This window comes from Pithys albifrons, chromosome 14 (genome assembly GCF_047495875.1).
Source record: "Pithys albifrons albifrons isolate INPA30051 chromosome 14, PitAlb_v1, whole genome shotgun sequence".
Classification (NCBI taxonomy): Eukaryota; Metazoa; Chordata; class Aves; order Passeriformes; family Thamnophilidae; genus Pithys; species Pithys albifrons.
Window position 1 is genome coordinate 18,927,400 of NC_092471.1, and position 10,166 is coordinate 18,937,565.

The window sequence follows — 10,166 nt, forward strand, 5'->3', positions numbered from 1 at the left end:
CATGACTGTTCCTACCTTTTTTGGCACTGTCTGCCGTGGCTCTGCTGACTGTCACTCAGTTTTGGAAGCCACAGGAGGCAGCTGGAGCCGTGTGGGCACAGGCAGGGCACGTACGTGGTGTCCATGCTGCAGCTGTGGTGGGATCTGCCAGGCTTAGCCTAGGACAGACTGTTAAAGTGATGTGTTCCAGGTGGGAATGGAGTGTCTTCAAAGCCCTCTGACAGCTGAAGGAAAGAAGGAACTCCTCATTGTAACTCCTTCTGCGTGGTTTGGGGCATTTATTCAAATCAGAATTCGATGAAGTTCATCAAATCATATTTTTTACCTTAATGCCCCCTGAAGAGGAGCTTATGAGGTATTTAAATTCAAGAAGTTGCTTCTTCAGACCAGGCAGAGGATGAGCAGAGCTGCCTCCAAACCCTGCTGAGCAAACAGCTGGACCACAGACCCCACCGATGGCTGCACAGAGACCTTATTGCAGTAAAACCTCCCTGGCTCATAAGGTGATTTATGGTTCAAATCCCAAATTTCTACAGGATTCCACTTGCCTTAACTGCTCCATGTGCCTCCAAAGGTCTTTCTTCAGGGGGAACCTGTGTTTGGTGCAACAGATGCTTAGCACTGCAGTGGCATCAGAGGATCTCTGTGTCAATGGGGAGTCAGTGCTCTGCCCAGGAGAGGTGCTGGCACCCACTTTTGTCTCTGCTGAATTTTGGTCTTTGCCCATGGCAAACCCCAGTTTGGTCAGAGGAAGCCAGTGCTCACCCTCTCACAGACTGATGGCTGGTACCAGCCTCCCAAAACCACACTCAGCATCTTCATCTGGTCGAAATCCTGCCCTTGGTGAAGACAAGGCCAGATTCTGCAGCAGGGAAGGCAGGTTTGAAAACAGCAATGAAAGGGTCACCTCGTCAGCAAACACTGATGGGAATGGGAAGAGCAAAGGTTGGAGCAGTGTGTCAACATAAAGGGAGTATTTGGGGTTGGTTTGCCAGCAAACTGCTGCTGGGGGTCTAGTTTGGCCATTTTGGGTATCAGGCAGCTTGCAAAGGACTTTTGCAGCTGGTGGCCTGTAAGAGGTGGGATTGTGGTGAGGGAGGAGTTGCACTGGTCCCTGAAACATCCTTTCAGCCTGTGGTGGTCTGGTGGTGTGACACCAGATGGTTCCCTGCCTGCTGCACAAAGCCTCATCCCAAACCCCGTCCTGTTCCATGGGCCTGTCCTAGCCCAGCTCATCCCCATCCTCCCTGGGCAGGCAAGGGCTGAGCAGGCACAGCACTCACAGTGGGAAAAGCTTCTTACTAGGTTTGCTCATAAAAATCCCAACCTTCTCCCACCCTGCGTGTGCCAGGCTGGGATTCCTGCCCTCTGCCTGGCTCTGGGAGGGGCAGGGGGAACCCCACACACCAGCCTTGGCCAGTTTGGGGAGCCATGAGGGCAGGGGAGCAGGCTGAGCCCCTCAGGTGGGAAAGGGGTGGACGGGAGCAGGGAGGGCCCCCTCCAGCCCTGCCCGGTGTTTGCAGAGCTGCCGAGCCTTATGTAAGTGCACAGGGAGTGCGGGACATGTCCCAGCAGCGCCCGCTCGGGGCTGGGCTGGGGCTGCCTCTTAAATCTTTACCTTGAGGGTGTTCAAAACCGACGTGTTGTCTTCTTTTCTTTTTTTTTTTCCCCTACTGCTCCAGAGTGAGGCACCAGATTTAACTCCTCTCGCTCCTGCCAAGGGATGGAGCGGGACAGCCGAGCTGGAAGGGCTCTGGGGGTGGTTGTGTTCATGATGGGAAGGGTAGCAATGCTGCAAGAGCTGCCTGGGAAGTGCCATGATTCATGGCTTAGAGCTTTTTTCAGTTGTGAAACAAACTGCAGAGCTGCTTCATTGCAGTGTGTCCTGCAGCCAGGGAAACACATGTTTCTAAGTCACAGAGTTTAATTTTAACAGATTTTGGCCACTCACAGGCTGGGGTTGAGGTTTCCTAACATTTCTGTGGGAGCTGTGGGAAGGCCACATCCTAATTGCCATCCCAGCCTGAGGGCTTTTGCAGGTCTGCTGCGGTACCGCGGGGTTTGGGGACCCCCAGTTTCAGTGGGTTTTGGCTCTGCCTCCCACCATTGTGGTGCTTTGGGTCTGCCAGTCGAGGAACTTCATCACCCTCTGGGCTGAGCTGCCTGGAGGAGCCAGGAGGGAGGTAGTCTGCAGCTAGGCAAGGGCATTCCTACCCTTCCTTGTGTGGCAGAGCCATGGGAATGCTCTGCATGGCAATAGAGGGTCTCTTTGGTACGTGGATGCCAAGAGCGCTTTGCTCTGGGCAGCCTGATTTGGTGCTGAGGGTCTCACCTACTCCTGCTCAGATCACTCCAGTTCAGCATCTCAGGAGTCTTTGGGTGGATTCCAACCCTGGCTGACACCTGCACCTCTGTGTGGCCATGTGGTCCTCAGAGTGAGAACCTGGATAAAGGTGAACTTGGAGCAAGTGCTCTGATGCAGGGGGGCAGATCCAGCTGAGAACCCTGCTGTGCCCCCATCCCTCACTGCAAACCATTCCCAGCTTTCTTGTGCTTCCGCACCCCACAGTGTTGTTTGGGGGTTACCTTGGTTATTTTAGCTTCAATTAGTTTCACACTGGCAGAGTTTTCTTCTCCTTATCCAGCTGGAAGCAGAAAATTGGAATGACTTTGAAAGCCCTGACTCCTTTGCCAAGGTGAGGGAAGCTGCCCCCTCCCTCCACCTTTTATGCCACCAAAACTAAACTCAAGCAGCTCTTTTTAGTGCTTACAAGCCACCCATGTAACCTTTGGGGAGAATGATGTGATTGAGAAGTGCTCCTTAAATACTCCTCCTCTGCATAATTCCAGGCAGGGATGGAGCTGGCACTGGAGAGGGGCTCCACAGGCCAGTAACAGCCCGAAATAAAGCTGTTTCCCTTTTTTTTGAGAGCCCTTGGAAGGAAAGCAGACACAGAGATGGATGGATGGATGGATGGATGGATGGATGGATGGATGGATGGATGGATGGATGGATGGATGGATGGACTTCTGAGTGGGCTTGGGAGCCCTGTGAGTGTCTGCAGGGGTGACCCTCCCAGTGGCTCAGGGTGAACATCCCTTCAGGCTCTTTATCAGTTTGGCACAGCCACTCACTCCATGGACTTCAGCCCTGGTGGCAACAGGTTATCACTGGGCTCTGGGGGCTCCACCCCACACAGCCCCTTTCAGGGGGGCTTTGTTGGTTTTTGTGGGCTTATGTTTTCAAACACTGCAATGCCCTCAATGCTCCTCTCAAGGACAGACACCGCGAGTGTCATTAAGACTCACTCTCTTCTTTATTCAAAGTCCCTTGGCTGCCTCCAGATGGTCTAAATTATCTCATCATACCCCCTCTTCCCACACTCTGTGGTGGCAGGTGCAGGGCTGGGATCTGTGTTCCCAGTGGAGGCAAGGCAGGCCAGGAAAGACACAGAATTCCACCCGTTTTCTGTCAAACATGGCTTTGAGGGAGGCTCTGGACCTCCCAAGTTTCTCCTCTTCTTGTACCATACTCCAAACACTCACCCTCCACCCACCTCTGCCCGGCACAGCAAGCATAGCCCTTTCCTGTAGCATTAGAGACAAGAGTAGTGCCCATTTTACTAAGGAATTAAACTCTTTGTTTTCCTTTTTGTACATTTTTAATTGTGGCATGTCAGATGAGTTGTTTACCGGAGCAGGTTTGTGGTGGAGCTGATGCTCCTCTCCTGGTGGGTGGAGGCCAAATCGCCCCAACGAGGTTGGGATTTGGCTGCTGAGCACCTTCAATCCAACCATTTCGGGGAAGAACACGACTCCTCGAGGCCTGAACTTTCCCAGCATATCCTGTTTCAGCAATTTGAACCCGTTAAAGCCAGAGGCAGGATTTTTCTGGGGAGGCTGAGGGCAATTAGGAAATTAGCCCTCTCTCCCTCCCCTGCCCTGAAATCCAGCAGGATGAAGCCAAATATTTGCTCTCGGATGGATGGATTTTGGAGTTGGCTCCACATAAGAGCACTGGGGTGGAGGCTTGAATTTTGGCCGTTTCGGGTAATTGTTTTTAAAGCAGGACCTCCAAGCTTGCTGCCATCAGCCCTGAGCAGCAGATTCCAATGTCATGCCTTTGTCCAGCCCTGTCACAGTTGGCATTTGCTCCGTGGTTGATGGAAAACAGCCTGGCCATGGGGCTTTGGGGTGGGATGCTCTGCCCTGCGATGTGCTGGTAATGCTCACCCTCGCCATGTCTGTACCCACTAGAAAGACTCAATAAAAGGCTGTGAGCACCATCAGTAGCTTTGAAACCCCATTTTTTTCCACTCTGCTTCTGGCTCTGGCCCAGTAGAAGCTGTGTGTGGCTCCAGAACTGGTCCTGGGAGGCACCCAGGCCTGCTGGGCACACTGGGCAGACCAGCAGAGCCAGCTGTCCAAAAGCAGGCACTCAATTCAAAGCTGAAATCAGATCCTGAAGCCTAAAGTTATTCCTCTCTCTTTTTTTTTTTTATTTTAATTTTTTACATCTGCTCCTTGTAAGTGATTTATATCCCCTGAAAATTTTGTATCTGGAAGTAAAGTATTTGAAAGTGTGTCTTAAAAGTATGACTATCCTTTCAAATGTGAATTTCTGATTGTTGGAAGAAAAAAAAAAGAAATAGAAACAAACAAACCTACCCCATATTAGCACATTTTTGTAATTAACGTTTTATGAATGTTGTTTAAAAGAATTGTGTAGAATAAACCAGTTTAAAAAGAAAAGGGGTCCTTGCCTGTGTTTTGCCAGGTCTCCTCTCCCCATGGCTGGTGTGGGCACTGGTCCCCCAGAAGCTTTCCCAGATGCTGCCAACCCTTCAGAGGGGATGGAAAGGTGACAGTTTAACCTGGGTATTACTTTAATTAAACATTTGATACACCTTGAGGAAAGGCTGGTACCTGACAGGGGAGAAGATGTTCCCATGGGCTGCAGCAGGGCAAAACTGGAGGTGGCATCAGCAGGCACATGGTCCTTGTCCCACCCAATGCATCAAAACCTGATAATAGGAAAGCAAACCCTGAGGGCATCACTCAGAGGGTTGTCAGTGCCCAGGGTGAGCCCCCACCCACCCAGAGAGGGTCTCCTCTGCTCCCCTGGGTGCAGCTTTGGGTCTGGCACCTTCAGGGGCTGCAGGATCTTTGCTCTGTGGGGGTTCTCCCACAGCCACAGCATCAGAGCTTTTATTAAACATTATTATTATTAATATTATTTCATCCTTTTGGCAGTGGTTAGAGGGCACAATGAGGACACCTTGGTCAGAGGAGAACTAATCATTTTTTTGTCAGTAAGAGCAGTTATGGGACAGCTGGGAAAAACCAAGCAGGATTATCCATCAACAAGGTTACAGTGGCTGTGAGACACTGAAAACATGGTTTTTATCAAGGGTTTTGTATTAATGATTTGCTTATATGAGGTGCTTTAATTGCCATTAGATGAAACACACACAGTAGTTTTGCATAACTCAGGCTCTTTTTTTAGTGTGCACCTCAACCCTTTTTCAAGTTGGGGATATTTACTGCAAATACTATTAAAAAAAAACCACAAAAAAACCAAAAAGCAAAAAAAAAACCAAACCCAAAAATCCCCATCAGGAAATAAGAGGTGGTAAATAGAGAATCAAAGGGAATAAGGATATGGCAACAAGCTCCTCTGGACTTGGTGCTGTGCATGCAGGGACAGAGCAAGGAGAGGGAATGCTGCATCCCATTCCTGAGAGTGGAGCTGCACAGAACTTCACTCACAGGCAGCAAAAAAACCCAGTGCTGGTGTGATATTAAAATGATCCTCTTGGAATGGCTGGAAATTTGGAGGGGAACTAGGAGGGTGCTGGGGAGTGTGATAAAGGTGGGCTGAGCATCCATGGGGACACCCAGAGAGGCACTGGAAGGCACTGCCTGCCCTGCTGCCCCCAGCACCCCCAGCAGCACCAGCTCCTCACAGTCCACCTCCACAAAGTTCATAAAAGTACATACAGACATGTATGTTCCACAAATTCCATGTAAATATACACACAGACATATATTTATACACACACACACAGAGCTGTCTCCAGGGGTGTGTTTGTACATGGGCCCACTGGGAATCCCCTCTCACCCTGGCTGAGCACAGGGCAGGGAATATCACTCAGCTCCTGCTCTGCCAGGCTGCTGGATCTAGCCCGAATCCATGGAAAAAGTGGGGAAAAAAGTATTTTGCACCTCAGCAAAACCTGATTTTTTCCATGAAAAGGCTGCAAAGAAGAAAAAACCAAACCAAAGCACATCAGCAACAAAAAAGGGATGTTTTCATTAGTGTAACACAGTAGATCAGTCTTTAGATATTTATTCAAACATTAGATTATAATGGATTAAACCAAGTTAATTATATATAATAGCTGATATTTGTGCTACAAAACACATGTAGGTTTTATATATTAAACATAATATGTACATTTTCGATATAAAATATGAACCATATGTCTGTTTTTTGTTCAATAGTTTTTAATGATGTATATTTTTAGACTTAGATATGTGAATAGTGTTGATCTACCTATAGAGTGGTTATTTTTTAATTTCTACATATATACACCCCCCCCATCTGTATCTGCAGATGTGCTCAGGAGCAGCAGGGAGAGGTGTTGGCTGTGCCGGCCACTCTGCTCCTCTCCCCGCCGGCTCTGGGCTGGGCTCGCTTTCCTTCATTGTCTTCTCCTCCATCTGTTTTCTCTTTGCAGGACTTCAATATTATAATCCTTCACTAAAGAAACCGTTTGCAAGCGCCTTTGAAGGACTTGGAGGATGCGCTGAGGAGTGGCAGCACTTTTATTTTTTTAATCATCTCTGAATGCAAATCTTTCCTAGAGCCGTTGCTTGCTGTCGTTATTTAAAGCAATAATTTGGAAAAGATCCCTTGCCAGGGCTGTTCAGCCGCACCCAGGCTCGGCGGGGCCGGGAGGGCACCGAGCCAGGCTGGCGGGGGACCCTCTGCCCCGGGAGGGGTATCCAGACCCCACGAAGAACTGGCAGGGCGGAGCTGGGGGAGCGCCGGGGTGAGCTCGGGATGCTCGGGCGTTCCTTCGGCTGCGCTTCGAGGGGCTTTTTTAAACGCAATAGAGAGAAACCGCTTCGTGCTGGCAGCAGGGCAAAGCAAGGCAGGAAAACTGGAGATGTGCTGAAGATCTAAGGCAAACACAGCACAGGGGAGGGGGAGAGGGGGAAGAGAGAGAGCAGGGAGGGGCGTGTGGCCGGGACGGAGGGGAGAGCCCCGGCTCCTCCCGCTGGGGACCCGCTGCCACCCCAGGGATCAGCATCCCAGGGATGGGCCAGCCCGAGCCCAGTCCCGGTCCGGGAGTATCAGTCCTTTGGGCTTTGCTCTTGGACCCGTCCGTGTGTTGGTTTATCCTGGCCGGGGCTCCGGGCTATGCTGGGTTTAGCTGTTTTTATTCTTTTGGCACGAGGGCAACGCCAAACAAGTCCCTCCCAAGCACCTGCAGCCGCTCCATCCCGCGCTGCAAACACGAGGCGCGTTCGGGGGCTTTTGGGAGGGTTGTGTAAACAGCCCGTCCCGCGGCTGCGGGGTGGGGTGCGAGGGGCCCCCCGTGGCCTCGCAGGCTCCAGCGATTCCATTGTTCTGGCATGCACCTCTTCCGCCCGGGATCGGGGTTTGATGGTTATAAATCTGTTGTCGTCTCATCTGGAGCATCGCTCAGGCTGGGCCAGCCCCGGCGTACGTGGCCGATGCTGCATCGCTCTCCTGCTCAGTCCCCGCGGGTCCTGCACCGTGTACCTGAGTCTGTCCTGGACCTGCTCTGCATCCTCACAACCGCGAGGATCCCAGAGGGTTTCCTCCCTCCTGTATTCTTCTTCCCCCTGTGTTGATGTTTCACTAGTTCCAGTCAGTTCAAAAGGGTTTTCGTTTTTTATCCTTTAGTTTTCCTTCTATTTAATTCCCCTCCTCTTTCCCTTCCCATGCTCTGTCCTTCATCCCTTTCCATCATTTCCCACCTGCCTCTGCTGGCCATGTCACACGTGCAGGGAAGATGAACAACCAGCACTGCTGACAGCCAGTGGCTGTCAGGGCATTTCCCAGCCTCCTCCTCCCGTAAGTATTTCATTAGATGCATCTGTACAAATTAACACCTGATCACCCCAGAGGTGCCAGCAGCAAAGACTGAGTCATTTCCAAGTTTATTTAGGAATTATTTAGTTTAGGTAGAAGTCAGTACTACCCACAGAGATTAATGTTTCTTTCACTGCATCTCTTCTGGCCTTTCGGCTGCTTGGTGAGCAGTGAGGGATGCTCAGGGTAGGCACAGTGTCCCACCTCCATTCCACAAATCCCTGCTGTGGAGAGGAACCCTGTGGGCTCCTGAAATGAAGATGTTTCAAGAGTTTTTCCCCCCATAACACCCTCCAAACCCAATAGCCAGCCTGCAGCAAAGTCTGGCTCTGCAGGCACAGGGCAAAATGTGGGGTTTTTTGGACCTGGCCAGGTCCCAGGGCTGTTTCACTGCTGTGAAAGGGAAGAGTAGAATGGGTATTAAAGCCAAGAAACCAATCCAGGCACTTTGTGCTTCATGGCATTTTCTACAAGGACCCACCACAACGAGCAAAGCTGCTGCTCCAGAGCAAAAAGCCACCGCCCTCGAACTTTCAGCCTGGAGAAATCACACTCTGCAAAAGCATTCCAAGAAATCCAACCAGTGAAACAAACCTTTGCAGGACACCAGGAGCCCAACCAGCTCCTCTCTTGGCTCTGCTGGTGCCACAGCCCAGCTCCCCCAACACCATCACAAGGGTGCCACCTGGTAGGCTTCTCCCTCCAAATCCCAGGACTCTGCTGGCATAGGGTGCCAGAACTCAGGAAACCCTCACAAATGTGGGATGACTCCTGCTTGATGAAGTAATCATTGTTGAGGGGACCTGATGCCTGGATTTCACATGCTTGGCTTGGCAGGGGATTTATTCAGGGGAACAGTTGGAGCATGTGGCAGCAGCATCTCATTAGTGCCACAGACAATGCCCCACCAGTTAAAATCTAAAAAGTGGGTTTAGTTTTCCCTGTATAACATCATTGTAAGGATTTATGGAGCCAACACAGCTGAGTTTAGGTTCATTATACTAAAAGTCCCCAAACAGGTTCAATCACACTTGAAACAGCTGGGAAGGCAAGGGAGGAGCAGCTGGGCTGTGCTTTTCTCCCCACCTCTCTCTTTCCAAATGCTCCAGCCCACTAAGGAGCACTCAGAAAAGGGGAGAAGTGTCCCAGTGGATGGCTATTCCTGTCCCCTCATTGCTCTGGGATGCAGAGGATTGCCAAACACAACCTTTCTCCTCCCACCCACCAGCAGAACCAGCAAAGTGGTCAAACACATTCCCCTATGAAGGTCTGGATCTGCAATGGAAATATATCCTGAGGGGTAAGACAACATAAAAGGTTACAGGGTTTAAGCACCAAGAGGGAGGAACAAGGTTATATAAAGTTTTACAGGTCAGGACAAAGACCTCAAATATATTAAAGAAAATAAACAGAGGGATGAAGTCAGACACACACGTGTGCCAAGGTTGGTTTGTGCTCTTTAAGCAATTTGGGGTTGATTGGCAGCTTTTAAGGAACAAATACAGGGTTATCCAAACCAAAGGACTTCCTACAGGGAGGTGAGGGGCTGGAGACAGCGACCAGGCAGAGTTCCCAATACACAAAGTGTGGGAGTCCCTTCAGGAGTAAAGTCACTGAAAGCAAAGGTAACACCTGTGTTAAGACCCACTTTCAGACTGAACAGAGCAAGAAGCATGTGGGAATGGACAAAGAAAAGCCTTATCCAAGAGCTCTCCCTGTGGAGAGAGAAGCTGGAGCAGAACCCTGACTCAGTGCCTCTCCTGGCTGGAGAAGGGCACCACTGGCAGTGCTGAGGAGCCTCAGCCCAGCTGTGATTCCATCCCTGCTGTTGTGGTACCACAACACCGGTTCTCAATACAACACCTTCCTCCCCCTTCCATACCGGTGCCGTCTCCTCCTCCCCGGGAGCTGCTCCCACTTCCGACTCGGGGAGTGGAGTGAGGTGAGGGAAGCACAGGCAATAAATTCAGCTTCCCACGCCCTACAAAATTTCCTGCCCACTCCAGTAAGTATTTGCACGTACCTCAGCTACTAATTTTAG